Genomic DNA, 20,018 nt, shown 5'->3' with positions numbered 1-20,018 from the left:
TGACAGGCCAAGCTTGTGTATGGACTGGCAAGGGTGGTGTATGGACAGGCCAGGGTGGTGTATGGACAGGCCAAGGTGGTGTATGGACAGGCCAGGGTGGTGTATGGACAGGCCAAGGTGGTGTATGGACAGGCCAAGGTGGTGTATGGACAGGCCAGGGTGGTGTATGGACAGGCCAGGGTGGTGTATGGACAGGCCAGGGTGGTGTACGGACAGGCCAGGGTTGTGTACGGACAGGCCAGGGTTGTGTACGGACAGGCCAGGGTGGTATACGGACTGGCCAGGGTGGTGTATGGACTGGCCAGGGTGGTGTATGGACTGGCCAGGGTGGTGTATGGACTGGCCAGGGTGGTGTATGGACTGGCCAGGGTGGTATACGGACAGGCCAGGGTGGTGTACGGACAGGTCAAGGTGGTGTATGGACAGACCAGGGTGGTGTACGGACAGGCCAGGGTGGTGTACGGACAGGCCAGGGTGGTGTTCGGACAGGCCAGGGTGGTGTATGGACAGGCCAGGGTGGTGTATGGACTGGCCAGAGTGGTATATAGCCAGGGTGGTATACGGACTGGCCAGGGTGGTGTATGGACTGTCCAGGGTGGTGTAAGGACAGGCCAGGGTGGTGTATGGACAGGCCAGGGTGGTGTATGGACAGGCCAGAGTGGTATATAGCCAGGGTGGTGTACGGACTGGCCAGGGTGGTGTATGGACTGTCCAGGGTGGTGTAAGGACAGGCCAGGGTGGTGTATGGACAGGCCAGAGTGGTATATAGCCAGGGTGGTGTATGGACAGGTCAGGGTGGTATACGGACTGGCCAGGGTGGTGTATTGACAGGCCAGGGTGGTGTATGGACTGGCCAGGGTGGTGTATTGACTGGCCAGGGTGGTGCATTGACTGGCCAGGGTGGTGCATTGACTGGCCAGGGTGGTGTATAGCCAGGGTGGTGCATGGACAGGCCAGGGTTGTGTATTGACTGGCCAGGGTGGTGTATTGACTGGCCAGGGTGGTGTATGGACTGGCCAGGGTGGTGTACGGACTGGCCAGGGTGGTGTATGGACAGGCCAGGGTGGTGTATGGACTGGCCAGGGTGGTGTATTGACAGGCCAAGCTTGTGTATGGACTGGCCAGGGTGGTGTATGGACTGGCCAGGGTGGTGTATGGACTGGCCAGGGTGGTGTATGGACAGGCCAGGGTGGTGTATGGACAGGCCAAGGTGGTGTATAGACAGGCCAAGGTGGTGTACGGACTGGCCAGGGTGGTGTATGGACTGGCCAGGGTGGTGTACAGGGTGGCGTATGGACTGGCCAGGGTGGTGTATGGACAGGCCAGGGTGGTGTATGGACAGGCCAGGGTGGTGTATGGACAGGCCAGGGTGGTGTACGGACAGGCCAGGGTGGTGTACGGACAGGCCAGGGTGGTGTATGGACAGGCCAGGGTGGTGTATGGACAGGCCAGGGTGGTGTACGGACTGGCCAGGGTGGTGTATGGACAGGCCAGGGTTGTGTATGGACAGGCCAGGGTTGTGTATGGAAAGGCCAGGGTGGTATACGGACTGGCCAGGGTGGTGTACGGACTGGCCAGGGTGGTGTACGGACAGGCCAGGGTGGTGTATGGACAGGCCAGGGTGGTGTATGGACAGGCCAGGGTGGTGTATGGACTGGCCAGGGTGGTGTATTGACAGGCCAAGCTTGTGTATGGACTGGCCAGGGTGGTGTATGGACTGGCCAGGGTGGTGTATGAACTGGCCACGGTGGTGTATGGACAGGCCAGGGTGGTGTATGGACAGGCCAGGGTGGTGTATGGACAGGCCAAGGTGGTGTATGGACAGGCCAGGGTGGTGTATGGACCGGCCAGGGTGGTGTATGGACCGGCCAGGGTGGTGTATGGACCGGCCAGGGTGGTGTACGGGCAGGCCAGGGTTGTGTACGGACAGGCCAGGGTTGTGTATGGACAGGCCAGGGTGGTATACGGACTGGCCAGGGTGGTGTATGGACTGGCCAAGGTGGTGTATGGACAGACCAGGGTGGTGTACGGACTGGCCAGGGTGGTGTTCGGACAGGCCAGGGTGGTGTAAGGACAGGCCAGGGTGGTGTTCGGACAGGCCAGGGTGGTGTACGGACAGGCCAGGGTGGTGTTCGGACAGGCCAGGGTGGTGTATGGACAGGTCAGGGTGGTGTATGGACAGGCCAGGGTGGTGTATGGACTGGCCAGGGTGGTGTTCGGACAGGCCAGGGTGGTGTAAGGACAGGCCAGGGTGGTGTACGGACAGGCCAGGGTGGTGTTCGGACAGGCCAGGGTGGTGTATGGACAGGTCAGGGTGGTGTATGGACTGGCCAGGGTGGTGTAAGGACAGGCAAGGGTGGTGTATGGACAGGCCAGGGTGGTGTATGGACAGGCCAGGGTGGTGTATTGACTGGCCAGGGTGGTGTATTGACTGGCCAGGGTGGTGTATGGACTGGCCAGGGTGGTGTATGGACAGGCCAGGGTGGTGTATGGACTGGCTAGGGTGGTGTACGGACTGGCCAGGGTAGTATACGGACTGGCCAGGGAGGTGTATGGACAGGCCAGGGTTGTGTACGGACAGGCCAGGGTGGTGTACGGACAGGCTAGGGTGGTGTACGGACTGGCCAGGGTAGTATACGGACTGGCCAGGGAGGTGTATGGACAGGCCAGGGTTGTGTACGGACAGGCCAGGGTGGTATACGGACTGGCCAGGGTGGTGTATGGACTGGCCAAGGTGGTGTGTGGACTGGCCAGGGTTGTGTATGGACAGGCCAGGGTGGTGTATGGACAGGCCAGGGTGGTGCATGGACTGGCTAGGGTGGTATATAGCCAGGGTGGTATACGGACAGACCAGGGTGGTGTACGGACTGGCCAGGGTAGTATACGGACTGGCCAGGGAGGTGTATGGACAGGCCAGGGTGGTGTACGGACAGGCCAGGGTGGTGTATTGACAGGCCAAGGTGGTGTGTGGACTGGCCAGGGTTGTGTATGGACAGGCCAGGGTGGTGTATGGACAGGCCAGGGTGGTGCATGGACTGGCTAGGGTGGTATATAGCCAGGGTGGTATACGGACAGACCAGGGTGGTGTACGGACTGGCCAGGGTAGTATACGGACTGGCCAGGGAGGTGTATGGACAGGCCAGGGTGGTGTACGGACAGGCCAGGGTGGTGTATTGACAGGCCAAGGTGGTGTGTGGACTGGCCAGGGTTGTGTATGGACAGGCCAGGGTGGTGTATGGACTGGCCAGGGTGGTATACGGACAGGCCAGGGTGGTGTACGGACAGGCCAGGGTGGTGTATGGACTGGCCAGAGTGGTATACGGACTGGCCAGGGTGGTGTATGGACTGTCCAGGGTGGTGTATGGACTGGCCAGGGTGGTGTAAGGACAGGCCAGGGTGGTGTATGGACAGGCCAGGGTGGTGTATGGACAGGCCAGGGTGGTGTATTGACAGGCCAAGCTTGTGTATGGACTGGCAAGGGTGGTGTATGGACTGGCCAGGGTGGTGTACGGACAGGCCAGGGTGGTGTATGGACAGGCCAAGGTGGTGTATGGACAGGCCAAGGTGGTGTATGGACAGGCCAAGGTGGTGTATGGACAGGCCAGGGTGGTGTATGGACAGGCCAAGGTGGTGTATGGACAGGCCAAGGTGGTGTATGGACTGGCCAGGGTGGTGTATGGACAGGCCAGGGTGGTGTACGGACAGGCCAGGGTTGTGTACGGACAGGCCAGGGTTGTGTACGGACAGGCCAGGGTGGTATACGGACTGGCCAGGGTGGTGTATGGACTGGCCAGGGTGGTGTATGGACTGGCCAGGGTGGTGTATGGACTGGCCAGGGTGGTATACGGACAGGCCAGGGTGGTGTACGGACAGGTCAAGGTGGTGTATGGACAGACCAGGGTGGTGTACGGACAGGCCAGGGTGGTGTACGGACAGGCCAGGGTGGTGTTCGGACAGGCCAGGGTGGTGTATGGACAGGCCAGGGTGGTGTATGGACTGGCCAGAGTGGTATATAGCCAGGGTGGTATACGGACTGGCCAGGGTGGTGTATGGACTGTCCAGGGTGGTGTAAGGACAGGCCAGGGTGGTGTATGGACAGGCCAGGGTGGTGTATGGACAGGCCAGAGTGGTATATAGCCAGGGTGGTATACGGACTGGCCAGGGTGGTTTATGGACTGTCCAGGGTGGTGTATGGACTGGCCAGGGTGGTGTAAGGACAGGCCAGGGTGGTGTATGGACAGGCCAGGGTGGTGTACGGACAGGCCAGGGTGGTATATAGCCAGGGTGGTGTATGGACAGGTCAGGGTGGTATACGGACTGGCCAGGGTGGTGTATTGACAGGCCAGGGTGGTGTATGGACTGGCCAGGGTGGTGTATGGACAGGCCAGGGTGGTGTATTGACTGGCCAGGGTGGTGCATTGACTGGCCAGGGTGGTGCATTGACTGGCCAGGGTGGTGTATGGACTGGCCAGGGTGGTATATAGCCAGGGTGGTGCATGGACAGGCCAGGGTTGTGTATTGACTGGCCAGGGTGGTGTATTGACTGGCCAGGGTGGTGTATGGACTGGCCAGGGTGGTGTACGGACTGGCCAGGGTGGTGTATGGACAGGCCAGGGTGGTGTATGGACAGGCCAGGGTGGTGTATGGACTGGCCAGGGTGGTGTATTGACAGGCCAAGCTTGTGTATGGACTGGCCAGGGTGGTGTATGGACTGGCCAGGGTGGTGTATGGACTGGCCAGGGTGGTGTATGGACAGGCCAGGGTGGTGTATGGACAGGCCAAGGTGGTGTATGGACAGGCCAAGGTGGTGTACGGTCAGGCCAGGGTGGTATACGGACTGGCCAGGGTGGTGTATGGACTGGCCAGGGTGGTGTAAGGACAGGCCAGGGTGGTGTATGGACAGGCCAGGGTGGTGTATGGACTGGCCAGGGTGGTGTTCGGACAGGCCAGGGTGGTGTAAGGACAGGCCAGGGTGGTGTTCGGACAGGCCAGGGTGGTGTACGGACAGGCCAGGGTGGTGTTCGGACAGGCCAGGGTGGTGTATGGACAGGTCAGGGTGGTGTATGGACTGGCCAGGGTGGTGTAAGGACAGGCCAGGGTGGTGTATGGACAGGCCAGGGTGGTGTATGGACAGGCCAGGGTGGTGTATTGACTGGCCAGGGTGGTGTATTGACTGGCCAGGGTGGTGTATGGACTGGCCAGGGTGGTGTATGGACAGGCCAGGGTGGTGTATGGACTGGCTAGGGTGGTGTACGGACTGGCCAGGGTAGTATACGGACTGGCCAGGGAGGTGTATGGACAGGCCAGGGTTGTGTACGGACAGGCCAGGGTGGTGTACGGACAGGCTAGGGTGGTGTACGGACTGGCCAGGGTAGTATACGGACTGGCCAGGGAGGTGTATGGACAGGCCAGGGTTGTGTACGGACAGGCCAGGGTGGTATACGGACTGGCCAGGGTGGTGTATGGACTGGCCAAGGTGGTGTGTGGACTGGCCAGGGTTGTGTATGGACAGGCCAGGGTGGTGTATGGACAGGCCAGGGTGGTGCATGGACTGGCTAGGGTGGTATATAGCCAGGGTGGTATACGGACAGACCAGGGTGGTGTACGGACTGGCCAGGGTAGTATACGGACTGGCCAGGGAGGTGTATGGACAGGCCAGGGTGGTGTACGGACAGGCCAGGGTGGTGTATTGACAGGCCAAGGTGGTGTGTGGACTGGCCAGGGTTGTGTATGGACAGGCCAGGGTTGTGTATGGACTGGCCAAGGTGGTGTATGGACAGACCAGGGTGGTGTACGGACAGACCAGGGTGGTGTATGGACTGTCCAGGGTGGTGTATGGACTGGCCAGGGTGGTATACGGACAGGCCAGGGTGGTGTACGGACAGGCCAGGGTGGTGTATGGACTGGCCAGAGTGGTATATAGCCAGGGTGGTATACGGACTGGCCAGGGTGGTGTATGGACTGTCCAGGGTGGTGTATGGACTGGCCAGGGTGGTGTAAGGACAGGCCAGGGTGGTGTATGGACAGGCCAGGGTGGTGTATGGACAGGCCAGGGTGGTGTATTGACAGGCCAAGCTTGTGTATGGACTGGCAAGGGTGGTGTATGGACAGGCCAGGGTGGTGTATGGACAGGCCAAGGTGGTGTATGGACAGGCCAGGGTGGTGTATGGACAGGCCAAGGTGGTGTATGGACAGGCCAAGGTGGTGTATGGACAGGCCAGGGTGGTGTATGGACAGGCCAGGGTGGTGTATGGACAGGCCAGGGTGGTGTACGGACAGGCCAGGGTTGTGTACGGACAGGCCAGGGTTGTGTACGGACAGGCCAGGGTGGTATACGGACTGGCCAGGGTGGTGTATGGACTGGCCAGGGTGGTGTATGGACTGGCCAGGGTGGTGTATGGACTGGCCAGGGTGGTGTATGGACTGGCCAGGGTGGTATACGGACAGGCCAGGGTGGTGTACGGACAGGTCAAGGTGGTGTATGGACAGACCAGGGTGGTGTACGGACAGGCCAGGGTGGTGTACGGACAGGCCAGGGTGGTGTTCGGACAGGCCAGGGTGGTGTATGGACAGGCCAGGGTGGTGTATGGACTGGCCAGAGTGGTATATAGCCAGGGTGGTATACGGACTGGCCAGGGTGGTGTATGGACTGTCCAGGGTGGTGTAAGGACAGGCCAGGGTGGTGTATGGACAGGCCAGGGTGGTGTATGGACAGGCCAGAGTGGTATATAGCCAGGGTGGTGTACGGACTGGCCAGGGTGGTTTATGGACTGTCCAGGGTGGTGTATGGACTGGCCAGGGTGGTGTAAGGACAGGCCAGGGTGGTGTATGGACAGGCCAGGGTGGTGTACGGACAGGCCAGGGTGGTATATAGCCAGGGTGGTGTATGGACAGGTCAGGGTGGTATACGGACTGGCCAGGGTGGTGTATTGACAGGCCAGGGTGGTGTATGGACTGGCCAGGGTGGTGTATGGACAGGCCAGGGTGGTGTATTGACTGGCCAGGGTGGTGCATTGACTGGCCAGGGTGGTGCATTGACTGGCCAGGGTGGTGTATGGACTGGCCAGGGTGGTATATAGCCAGGGTGGTGCATGGACAGGCCAGGGTTGTGTATTGACTGGCCAGGGTGGTGTATTGACTGGCCAGGGTGGTGTATGGACTGGCCAGGGTGGTGTACGGACTGGCCAGGGTGGTGTATGGACAGGCCAGGGTGGTGTATGGACTGGCCAGGGTGGTGTATTGACAGGCCAAGCTTGTGTATGGACTGGCCAGGGTGGTGTATGGACTGGCCAGGGTGGTGTATGGACTGGCCAGGGTGGTGTATGGACAGGCCAGGGTGGTGTATGGACAGGCCAAGGTGGTGTATGGACAGGCCAAGGTGGTGTACGGTCAGGCCAGGGTGGTATACGGACTGGCCAGGGTGGTGTATGGACTGGCCAGGGTGGTGTACAGGGTGGCGTATGGACTGGCCAGGGTGGTGTATGGACAGGCCAGGGTTGTGTATGGACAGGCCAGGGTGGTGTATGGACAGGCCAGGGTGGTGTATGGACAGGCCAGGGTGGTGTACGGACAGGCCAGGGTGGTGTATGGACAGGCCAGGGTTGTGTATGGACAGGCCAGGGTGGTGTATGGACAGGCCAGGGTTGTGTATGGAAAGGCCAGGGTGGTATACGGACTGGCCAGGGTGGTGTACGGACTGGCCAGGGTGGTGTACGGACAGGCCAGGGTGGTGTATGGACAGGCCAGGGTGGTGTATGGACAGGCCAGGGTGGTGTATGGACAGGCCAGGGTTGTGTATGGAAAGGCCAGGGTGGTGTACGGACTGGCCAGGGTGGTGTACGGACTGGCCAGGGTGGTGTACGGACAGGCCAGGGTGGTGTACGGACAGGCCAGGGTGGTGTATGGACTGGCCAGGGTGGTGTATGAACTGGCCACGGTGGTGTATGGACAGGCCAGGGTGGTGTATGGACAGGCCAGGGTGGTGTATGGACAGGCCAAGGTGGTGTATGGACAGGCCAGGGTGGTGTATGGACCGGCCAGGGTGGTGTATGGACCGGCCAGGGTGGTGTACGGACAGGCCAGGGTTGTGTACGGACAGGCCAGGGTGGTATACGGACAGGCCAGGGTGGTATACGGACTGGCCAGGGTGGTGTAGGGACTGGCCAGGGTGGTGTACGGACAGACCAGGGTGGTGTACGGACAGGCCAGGGTGGTGTTCGGACAGGCCAGGGTGGTGTATGGACTGGCCAGGGTGGTGTAAGGACAGGCCAGGGTGGTGTATGGACAGGCCAGGGTGGTGTATGGACAGGCCAGGGTGGTGTATGGACAGGCCAGGGTGGTGTATTGACTGGCCAGGGTGGTGTATGGACTGGCCAGGGTGGTGTATGGACAGGCCAGGGTGGTGAATGGACTGGCTAGGGTGGTATATAGCCAGGGTGGTATACGGACAGACCAGGGTGGTGTACGGACTGGCCAGGGTAGTATACGGACTGGCCAGGGAGGTGTATGGACAGGCCAGGGTGGTGTACGGACAGGCCAGGGTGGTGTATGGACAGGCCAGGGTGGTGTATTGACAGGCCAAGGTGGTGTGTGGACTGGCCAGGGTTGTGTATGGACAGGCCAGGGTTGTGTATGGACTGGCCAAGGTGGTGTATGGACAGACCAGGGTGGTGTACGGACAGGCCAGGGTGGTGTACGGACAGGCCAGGGTGGTGTATGGACTGGCCAGAGTGGTATATAGCCAGGGTGGTATACGGACTGGCCAGGGTGGTGTATGGACTGTCCAGGGTGGTGTATGGACTGGCCAGGGTGGTGTAAGGACAGGCCAGGGTGGTGTATGGACAGACCAGGGTGGTGTACGGACAGGCCAGGGTGGTGTACGGACAGGCCAGGGTGGTGTATGGACTGGCCAGAGTGGTATATAGCCAGGGTGGTATACGGACTGGCCAGGGTGGTGTATGGACTGTCCAGGGTGGTGTATGGACTGGCCAGGGTGGTGTAAGGACAGGCCAGGGTGGTGTATGGACAGGCCAGGGTGGTGTATGGACAGGCCAGGGTGGTGTATTGACAGGCCAAGCTTGTGTATGGACTGGCCAGGGTGGTGTATGGACAGGCCAGGGTGGTGTACGGACAGGCCAAGGTGGTGTATGGACAGGCCAGGGTTGTGTACGGACAGGCCAGGGTTGTGTACGGACAGGCCAGGGTTGTGTACGGACAGGCCAGGGTGGTATACGGACTGGCCAGGGTGGTGTATGGACTGGCCAGGGTGGTGTATGGACTGGCCAGGGTGGTGTATGGACTGGCCAGGGTGGTGTATGGACTGGCCAGGGTGGTGTATGGACTGGCCAGGGTGGTATACGGACAGGCCAGGGTGGTGTACGGACAGGCCAGGGTGGTGTACGGACAGGCCAGGGTGGTGTACGGACAGGCCAGGGTGGTGTACGGACAGGCCAGGGTGGTGTATGGAAAGGCCAGGGTGGTGTACGGACAGGCCAGGGTTGTGTACGGACAGGCCAGGGTTGTGTATGGACAGGCCAGGGTGGTGTATGGACTGGCCAGGGTGGTGTATGGACAGGCCAGGGTGGTGTATGGACAGGCCAGGGAGGTGTATGGACAGGCCAGGGTGGTGTATAGACAGACCAGGGTGGTGTACGGACAGGTCAAGGTGGTGTATGGACAGACCAGGGTGGTGTACGGACAGGCCAGGGTGGTGTACGGACAGGCCAGGGTGGTGTTCGGACAGGCCAGGGTGGTGTATGGACAGGCCAGGGTGGTGTATGGACTGGCCAGAGTGGTATATAGCCAGGGTGGTATACGGACTGGCCAGGGTGGTGTATGGACTGTCCAGGGTGGTGTAAGGACAGGCCAGGGTGGTGTATGGACAGGCCAGGGTGGTGTATGGACAGGCCAGAGTGGTATATAGCCAGGGTGGTATACGGACTGGCCAGGGTGGTTTATGGACTGTCCAGGGTGGTGTATGGACTGGCCAGGGTGGTGTAAGGACAGGCCAGGGTGGTGTATGGACAGGCCAGGGTGGTGTATGGACAGGCCAGGGTGGTTTATGGACTGTCCAGGGTGGTGTACGGACAGGCCAGGGTGGTGTACGGACAGGCCAGGGTCGTGTATTGACATGGCCAGGGTGGTGTATTGACAGGCCAAGGTGGTGTACGGACAGCCCAAGGTGGCCAGGATTTGTATGGACTGGCCAGGGTGGTGTATGGACAGGTCAAGGTGGTGTATGGACTGGCCAGGGTGGTGTATGGACTGGCCAGGATGGTTTAAGGACTGGGCAGGGTGCTGTATGGACAGGCCAGGGTGGTGTATGGACAGATCAAGGTGGTGTATGGACTGGCCAGGGTGGTTTAAGGACTGAGCAGGGTGCTGTATGGACAGGCCAGGGTGGTGTACGGACAGGCCAGGGTGGTGTACGGACAGGCCAGGGTGGTGTACGGACAGGCCAGGGTGGTGTACGGACAGGCCAGGGTGGTGTACGGACGGGCCAGGGTGGTGTACGGACGGGCCAGGGTGGTGTACGAACGGGCCAGGGTGGTGTACGCACAGGCCAGGGTGGTGTACGCACAGGCCAGGGTGGTGTACGGACAGGCCAGGGTGGTGTACGGACAGGCCAAGGTGGTGTACGGACAGGCCAAGGTGGCCAGGGTGGTGTATGGACTGGCCAGGGTGGTGTATGGACAGGTCAAGGTGGTGTATGGACTGGCCAGGGTGGTGTATGGACTGGCCAGGATGGTTTAAGGACTGGGCAGGGTGCTGTATGGACAGGCCAGGGTGGTGTATGGACAGGCCAGGGTGGTGTATGGACAGGCCAGGGTGGTGTATTGACTGGCCTGGGTGGTATATAGCCAGGGTGGTATATGGACCGGCCAGGGTGGTATACAGACTGGCTAGGGTGGTGTACGGATTGGCCAGGGTGGTGTACGGACTGGCCAGGGTGGTGTACGGACTGGCCAGGGTGGTGTACGGACAGGCCAGTTTGGTGTATGGACAGGCCAGTTTGGTGTATGGACAGGCCAGGGTGGTGTATGGACAGGCCAGGGTGGTGTACGGACTGGCCAGGGTGGTGTATGGACAGGCCAGGGTTGTGTATGGACAGGCCAGGGTGGTGTATTGACAGGCCAAGGTGGTGTATTGACAGGCCAAGGTGGTGTATGCACTGGCCAGGGTGGTGTACGGACAGGCCAGGGTGGTGTACGGACAGGCCAGGGTGGTGTACGGACAGGCCAAGGTGGCAAGGGTGGTGTATGGACTGGTCAAGGTGGTGTATGGACTGGCCAGGGTGGTGTATGGACTGGCCAGGGTGGTGTTTTGACTGGCCAGGGTGATATATAGCCAGGGTGGTATATTGACAGGCCAGGGTGGTGTACGGACAGGCCAGGGTGGTGTATGGACTAGCTAGGGTGGTGTATGGACAGGCCAGGGTGGTGTACGCACAGGCCAGGGTGGTGTACGCACAGGCCAGGGTGGTGTACGGACAGGCCAGGGTGGTGTACGGACAGGCCAGGGTGGTGTACGGACAGGCCAGGGTGGTGTACGGATAGGCCAAGGTGGTGTACGGACAGGCCAAGGTGGCCAGGGTGGTGTATGGACTGGCCAGGGTGGTGTATGGACAGGTCAAGGTGGTGTATGGACTGGCCAGGGTGGTGTATGGACTGGCCAGGATGGTTTAAGGACTGGGCAGGGTGCTGTATGGACAGGCCAGGGTGGTGTATGTACAGGCCAGGGTGGTGTATGGACAGGCCAGGGTGGTGTATTGACTGGCCTGGGTGGTATATAGCCAGGGTGGTATATGGACCGGCCAGGGTGGTATACAGACTGGCTAGGGTGGTGTACGGATTGGCCAGGGTGGTGTACGGACTGGCCAGGGTGGTGTACGGACAGGCCAGTTTGGTGTATGGACAGGCCAGGGTGGTGTATGGACAGGCCAGGGTGGTGTATGGACAGGCCAGGGTGGTGTATGGACAGGCCAGGGTGGTGTATGGACAGGCCAGGGTGGTGTATTGACAGGCCAAGGTGGTGTATGCACTGGCCAGGGTGGTGTACGGACAGGCCAGGGTGGTGTACGGACAGGCCAGGGTGGTGTACGGACAGGCCAAGGTGGCAAGGGTGGTGTATGGACTGGTCAAGGTGGTGTATGGACTGGCCAGGGTGGTGTATGGACTGGCCAGGGTGGTGTATGGACTGGCCAGGGTGGTGTTTTGACTGGCCAGGGTGATATATAGCCAGGGTGGTATATTGACAGGCCAGGGTGGTGTACGGACAGGCCAGGGTGGTGTATGGAGTAGCTAGGGTGGTGTATGGACAGGCCAGGGTGGTGTATGGACTGGCCAGGGTGGTGTATGGACTGGCCAGGGTGGTGTATGGACTGGCCAGGGTGGTGTATGGACTGGCCAGGGTGGTGTATGGACAGGCCAGAGTGGTATAACAATACAGTTTGGTAGTGAAAGGGTTAAATGTAATTTACAATAACATGTTCTTCCGGGGGCCGTATACCCCAATTCACAAAGCTCACAAATAAGGACGTGGCTCCTTTAAGAAAAATCGTCAGTTAATTTCTCAAAAAAAGTCACATGACTGCACTGTGATTTCACAAATAAGGACGTGGCTCCTTTAAGAAAAATCGTCAGTTAATTTTTCAAAAAAAAAAAAAAAAAAAAGGTCACATGACTGCACTGTGATTTCATTGGCTGAAAAACAGGTCACATGACTCTCTGACTATGATGTCATCGGCTGAGTCCCTTATAGTCAGACGCAGGGGAGGAAGGCTGCAGTAGTTCACAGATCACTGACCAGTGAGGTTGTGGCTTCATATCTCTCCTGAGATTTATCTTGTGATTTTATTGGATTTGATTTAATTCGATTCAATTTCATTGCGATTTCTACGATTTCTATCGTCATACATTTAAAGCGAGTTTCTTTATTCTTAATAATGAACCGATTTAAATGTAATCAGATTGTTTCTCTGGAAAACACCAAAGAGAAACCCACCAAAGGAAGGGCCATGGTAGGAGGTGTCAGTGACCAGCCTGCAGATACCCCAACCAAAAAGCCCCTCAAGATGAAGATGAAGAGGACCCGAGCGTTTTTGCGCGGCTGTTTCAGAGCCGTTTTTGGATGTTTCGGTTCCGGCTGTAAAGCCAATGGACATCACCGGGACACAGACACCGAGATTGGTAAGTGTTGTGCATAGTGATAGATACAGAAAGTTCTCTGGATAAGTCCCCAGCCTGTGTGATATTTACATATAAATGGTTTCTTCCTGTATTAAAGAGGAAGGAAACCCATCGCTTGAACAGTTTCACACAACATTTCTATTTCCGGTATGCCGGGAATGCCAACTGTCACATTGCTTGTGCTCTCAACCAAACTGTCAAACCATCCAATGGCCGGTGTCATGACGGATCACATGTGCAGCATTATGGCAGTTGAAGATTAAACACTTCAATACCGGGGGGGCACTTTCACCCCCTTCCTTCCCAGCCCAATTTTCAGCTCTCATCGCTCTCGCGCTTTCAGTGACAATTGCGCGGTCATGCTACGCTGTACCCAAATGACATTTTTATCATTTTGTTCGCACAAATAGAGCTTTATTTTGGTGGTATTTATTCACGACTCCGTTTTTTTTTTTTTTGCGATATAAGCGCAAAAAAGCGGAAATTTGGAAAAAAAAACAATATTTTCTTTTTTCTATTTTAAAAGAAATCCAATAAAATCAAATTCTGTCATAAATTTAAGCCAAAATGTATTCTGCTACATGTTTTTGGTAAAAAAAAATCCGCTAAGTGTATAATAATTGGTTTGTGTGATGAGGGACATATGTACGCAAATGATCATGTACATATGTGTGCAGATAATCATTGGGACATGTGATTTTAGTGGGACATATGTGGGGGACATGTTTTTATTATTAGGGACATGTGTGGGGACTGTGTTTATACTGTGTGGTGTGTTGTGTGTTTGTACTGTGTGGTGTGTTGTGTGTTTATACTGTGTGGTGTGTTTGTACTATGTGGTGTGTTGTGTGTTTATACTGTGTGGTGTGTTGTGTGTTTGTACTGTGAGGTGTGTTGTGTGTTTATACTGTGTGGTGTGTTGTGTGTTTGTACTGTGTGGTGTGTTGTGTGTTTATACTGTGTGGTGTGTTTGTACTATGTGGTGTGTTGTGTGTTTATACTGTGTGGTGTGTTGTGTGTTTATACTGTGTGGTGTGTTGTGTGTTTGTACTGTGTGGTGTGTTGTGTGTATTACACTAGACTGGTGATCAGTTAGTAAAAAGCTGTAATAACATCTCATACTCACTGATCATCAGCCGGCTGCAGCGATCTGCTCTCCTCTCCTCAGCGATGACTTCTGTGTGAGGAGAGGAGGAGCTGATTGCCTAGCAACCGGCTGTTTGTTTACATCACATGACGGCCATGATTGGACACGGCCATCATGTGATCAGGACGGCCAATCACAGAGCCCTCCTGCCGATCCGAGATGCGCCGTGTCCGGGTGACACGAGCACATCGGAATCGCGCCGCGTTCCTGACGGCTCCCACCCAGCCGTATATGTGCATTGGCCGGGTGGGAAGTGGTTAAACAGAGGACAAGATGACACATATACATAGTTGCCAACGTTTAAAAAAATAAAACATTCCAGTTTTATATTGCAGTGCAGGGCTCTGTCTGCACCCCAAATGCATTAAATAGACCCTTTATGCCCCTCCCCCCCCGCTGAACAAATGGGGCCCCAGTAAGATGCTGTAAAGCAGCTCCCACAGACAGTATCTATTTCATCATTCGCCTGGAATTCTGCCTTAGACCCCGCCCACACTTGGCGATTTGGAATGGTCGGCAGAAGTGCTGCGATTCCAAATCATGGGAAAACACGCAGCAAGCATTCCGATTACATTATTCTTAATGGCGCCCCAAACATGGCGAGATCTTGTCACCATTGTCACATGACAGAACCGCATGGCAATCCATCCAAAACATGCCGGGGACTATTCCTTCACTTTGGGGGGCGGAGTCATCGGCGGTGCAGCGGTTCCCGGCCTCTTCTATATCCATCCACCGCAACAATTGGAGGGATTATAATAAAAGAGGCCGGGTGTTTATTAATAAGAAACAGAAGTACTGCAGATTACTCCCCCGCACCCGGAAGTGACCAATCACAGGGCGGCACAGTGGTGTAGTGGGCGGCACTCTCACCTAGCAGTAAAAAGGGTCGCTGGTTTGAATCCCACCCACGGCACGGAGTTTGCATGTTCTCCCTGTGCCTGTGTGGGTTTCCTCCGGGTACTTCGGTTTCCTCCCACACTCCAAAGACCTGCTGGGAGGTTAATTGGCTCCTCTCCAAAATTGGCCCCTAGTATATGAATGTGAGTAGGGGGCCTTGGATTGTGGGCTCCTTGAGGGTAGGGAGCGATGTGAGTGTGCGATGTGTAAATTGATGGCACTATAGGGGTACCTTAAATAAATAATAATGCGATGCGATGTACAGGGACAATTGTAGACACGCCCACTCACTCCGGATGGACTGGTGTCTTTATCCAACCTTAATAACTATGTAATCAGTCCCCTTTCTGACTCCATTCATTTTAGAGGGTCGGCAACCAGAATTGTTATATGAAGGCCACCATTACTCACCCCCGTGTCCCTGTCATATCGGCTTTATTTATTCTCCCTGGCACTGAAATTTGGAACTTTTCTCTCTAGAATTTGATGTTGTATAAAAAATCTATGAAATGTAGGTGAAGGCGCTAAATCTGATTCTTCTTTGTTATTGCAGATGTACGCGGTATTTACTGCAGACACGGCTCACAAGGCAGGACTGCCCCAGTGAGCGACACACAATATGAAAGCTACATGAAGACTCCACCAGCATGTGACGTTCACACGGAGCCCGATACGGCTGTACCAACACAGGGCCCTATACTGGTGGCGGCGGCCACTCCAGTCACCGGAGGGTCCTCCCATCAGCCCTCCATTTCTCTTTCTACAGCGTCTGAATCACCAACGATCAATGTAGCTGGACAGACAAGACAATTGGCTGTTCCTAGAAGAAGGCTTAACAGAGAGTCTGAGGAGCCCTCCAAAGGACCAGGTACGGCTGTACCAACACAGGTCCCTATACTGGTGGCGGCTGCCACTCCAGTAACCGGAGGGTCCTCCCAACAGCCCTCCGTTTTCATTTTTGGAGCATCTGAATCACCAACGATCGAAGTAGCTGGACAGACAAGACAATTGGCTGTTCCTAGAAGAAGGCTTAACAAAGAGTCTGAGGAGCCCTCCAAAGGACCAGGTATGGCTGTACCAACACAGGTCCCTACACTGGTGGCGGCTGCCACTCCAGTAACCGGAGGGTCCTCCCAACAGCCCTCCGTTTTCATTTTTGGAGCATCTGAATCACCAACGATCGAAGTAGCTGGACAGACAAGACAATTGGCTGTTCCTAGAAGAAGGCTTAACAAAGAGTCTGAGGAGCCCTCCAAGGGACCAGGTACGGCTGTACCAACACAGGTCCCTACACCGGTGGCGGCTGTCACTCCAGTAACCGGTGGGATGGTAGGGGTGCGACATATGCATCATGGTAAACAGGAACTTGGGGAGATTTCAGATGGTGACCATAAAAGTCTAAACAGCACCACTAACTCCAATGAAACCATCAACTGCAGCTCAGGCCCCTCTTCCCGTGACAGCCTACGGGAGCCCCCCAATACCCTTTGTAAGCAGACGAACCAGAGGGAAACCAGGCGCAGCTGGGACTCTTCTGCTTTCAGCAATGATGTGGTGCAAAGGAGGCAATACCGCATCGGTCTCAACCTCTTTAACAAAAAGCCTGAAAAAGGAATTCAGTACTTGATTGAGAGGGTCTTCCTATCTGATACCGCTGTGGGGGTAGCACATTTTATCCTTGAACAGAAAGGTCTGAGCCGAGAAATGATTGGAGAGTTCCTTGGAAACCGCCAAAAACAGTTTAACAGAGATGTCTTAGATTGTGTGGTGGATGAAATGGATTTCTCAAACATGGATCTGGACGAGGCATTGCGTAAATTCCAGGCCCACATTCGTGTTCAGGGAGAGGCACAGAAGGTGGAGAGGCTCATCGAGGCTTTCAGTCAGCGTTACTGTGTATGTAACCCGGCCCTGGTTCGTCAGTTCCGTAACCCAGATACCATATTTATCCTGGAATTCGCTATTATTCTTCTCAACACGGACATGTACAGCCCCAACGTCAAACCTGAGCGGAAGATGAAGCTAGAAGACTTCATTAAAAACCTGCGTGGGGTGGATAACGGGGAGGATATTCCCAGGGATCTGCTGGTTGGAATATACCAGAGAATCCAGGGTCAGGAATTGAGGACAAATGATGATCATGTATCTGAGGTGCAAGCTGTGGAGAAAATGATAGTTGTAAAAAAGCCAGTTCTTTCTCTTCCACATCGCCGACTTGTTTGCCGCTGCCAACTCTATGAGGTCCCAGATCCCAACCGCCCCCAGAGGAAGGGTCTGCACCAGAGGGAGGTCTTCCTCTTCAATGATCTTTTGGTGGTCACAAAGATTTTCCAGAAGAAGAAGAAGATATTGGTGACCTACAGCTTCCGGCAATCCTTTCCACTGGTGGACATGCAGATGCAGCTCTTCCAGAACTCTTATTACCAGCATGGAATCAAATTACTTTGCGCTGCCCCTGGTGGTGAGTGGAAGTTCCTAATAATCTTCAATGCTTCAAGCCTCCAAGATCGGCTCAGGTTTACCAGTGACCTAGGAGAGTCCATTGCAGAAGTTCAGGAAATGGAGAAGTACAGAGTTGAATCGGAACTAGAGAAGAAAAAGGGGGTAATGCACCCCAATACGTCTCCTGGGCCAGGAATGAAGGAGGCTGTGAATGTCACTCTGGGACGGCCAAGTCTGGATGACACACATGCACTAGGCGATGGACTGAAGAGAAGCGCACCGAGCAGCTCATTAAGAGATCTTCCTGATGCTGGGGTCTATCATTAGCATCCCTCGTTCTCATCAGCGACTTCCACTCCAGTAACCGGAGGGGGGGGAGGTTGGGGGAAAGGAAGGGGTGTGGGGGTTCCCCCCAACCCTCACCCACCTTTTTTTCTTCCAACCTCTCCCCCCCCTTCCTCTTCCCATTCGCCCTCTATTTCCCTTCCTGCAGCTTCTGCAGATGCTCTCAGGAGGGGGAGGGGAGGTTGGGGGAAAGGAAGGGGTGTGGGGGTTCCCCCCAACCCTCACCCACCATTTTTTTTCCAACCTCTCCCCCCTTCTTTTCCTCCCTCCCTTCCTCTTCCATACTCCCCCTCCCCCTTGTTCTACCTTTCCCTTTAGAATAAGATATTTTTGATTAGCCATAAAGCTTAATATCTACATTTGGACAGACAAGACAATTGGCTGTTACTAGAAGAAGACTCAACTAAAAGTCTGAGGAACCCTCCCAGGGACCAGGTACGGCTGTACCAACACAGGTCCCTACACTGGTGGCGGCTGAAACTCCAGTAACCGGAGGGAGGGGAGGTTGGGGGAAAGGAAGGGGTGTGGGGGTTCCCCCCAACCCTCGCCCACCTTTTTTCTTCCAACCTCTCCCCCCTTCTTTTCCTTCCTCTCTCCCTCTTCCATAATCCCCCTCCCCTTGTTCTATCTTTCCCTTTAGAATGTGATATTTTTGATTAACCTTAAAGCTTAAGATCTACATTTGGACAGACAAGACAATTGGCTATTCCTAGAAGAAAACTCAACAAAAAGTCTGAGGAGCCCTCCCAGGAACGGCTGTACCAACACAGGCCCCTACACTGGTGGCGGCTGCCACTCCAGTAACCAGGGGGTCCTCACATCAGCCCTCCGTTTTAGTTGCTGGAACGTCTGAATCACCAACGATCAATGTAGCTGGACAAACAAGAAAATTGGCTGTTCCTAGAAGGCTCAACAAAAAGTCTGAGGAACCCTCCCAGGGACCAGGTACGGCTGTACCAACACAGGTCCCTACACTGGTGGTGGCTGCCACTCCAGTAGCCGGGGGGTCCTCCCATCAGGCCTCCGTTTTAGTTTTTGAAGCATCTGAATCACAAACTATCAATGTAGCTGGACAAACAAGAGAATTGGCTGTTCCTAGAAGAAGACTCAACAAAAAGTCTGAGGAACCCTCCCAGGGACCAGGTACGGCTGTACCAACATAGGTCCCTATACTGGTGGCGGCTGCCACTCCAGTAACCGGAGGGTCCTCCCATCAGGCCTCCGTTTTAGTTTTTGGAGCATCTGAATCATCAACTATCAATGTAGCTGGACAAACAAGAAAATTGGCTGTTCCTAGAAGGCTCAACAAAAAGTCTGAGGAACCCTCCCAGGGACCAGGTACGGCTGTACCAACACAGGTCCCTACACTGGTGGTGGCTGCCACTCCAGTAGCCGGGGGGTCCTCCCATCAGGCCTCCGTTTTAGTTTTTGAAGCATCTGAATCACAAACTATCAATGTAGCTGGACAAACAAGAGAATTGGCTGTTCCTAGAAGACTCAACAAAAAGTCTGAGGAACCCTCCCAGGGACCAGGTACGGCTGTACCAACATAGGTCCCTATACTGGTGGCGGCTGCCACTCCAGTAACCGGAGGGTCCTCCCATCAGGCCTCCGTTTTAGTTTTTGGAGCATCTGAATCATCAACTATCAATGTAGCTGGACAAACAAGAAAATTGGCTGTTCCTAGAAGAAGACTCAACAAAAAGTCTGAGGAACCCTCCCAGGGACCAGGTACAGCTGTACCAACACAGGTCCCTACACTGGTGGCGGCTGCCACTCCAGAAACTGGAGGGTCCTCACTTCAGCCCTCCGTTTTCATTTTTGGAGGTATGTTTTTGAGGCGTGTGTTGGACTGGCTATAAGGGGAGGTTGGAGGCCAGTATGTTTTTGAGGCGTGTGTTGGACCGGCTATGAGGGAAGGTTGGAACTCTTTTTGTCTTCAGAGGCGGAAGGAGTCTTTCCATCTTTCTTTAGGCTTTTTCTGCTGGAGAAATGAG

At 55.8% G+C, this 20,018-nt stretch overlaps 1 long non-coding RNA gene and 1 pseudogene across 1 annotated transcript in view; one reads left to right on the top strand and one right to left on the bottom strand.

Moving 5' to 3' along the window:
* LOC143956952 (uncharacterized) overlaps positions 1-20,018 on the bottom strand; it is a 48,397-nt gene that overhangs the window by 13,978 nt on the left and 14,401 nt on the right. The gene's annotated exons all lie outside the window — the stretch shown is intronic.
* On the top strand, positions 15,865-18,003 carry LOC143956977 (IQ motif and SEC7 domain-containing protein 2 pseudogene; annotated as a pseudogene).

Source organism: Lithobates pipiens, unplaced genomic scaffold (assembly GCF_037356315.1).
Source record: "Lithobates pipiens isolate NorthernLeopardFrog02 unplaced genomic scaffold, aLitPip1_a1.2 Scaffold_47, whole genome shotgun sequence".
Taxonomy (NCBI): Eukaryota; Metazoa; Chordata; class Amphibia; order Anura; family Ranidae; genus Lithobates; species Lithobates pipiens.
The sequence above is the reverse complement of the archived record's forward strand: the minus strand, read 5'-3'. Positions and strand labels throughout refer to the sequence as shown.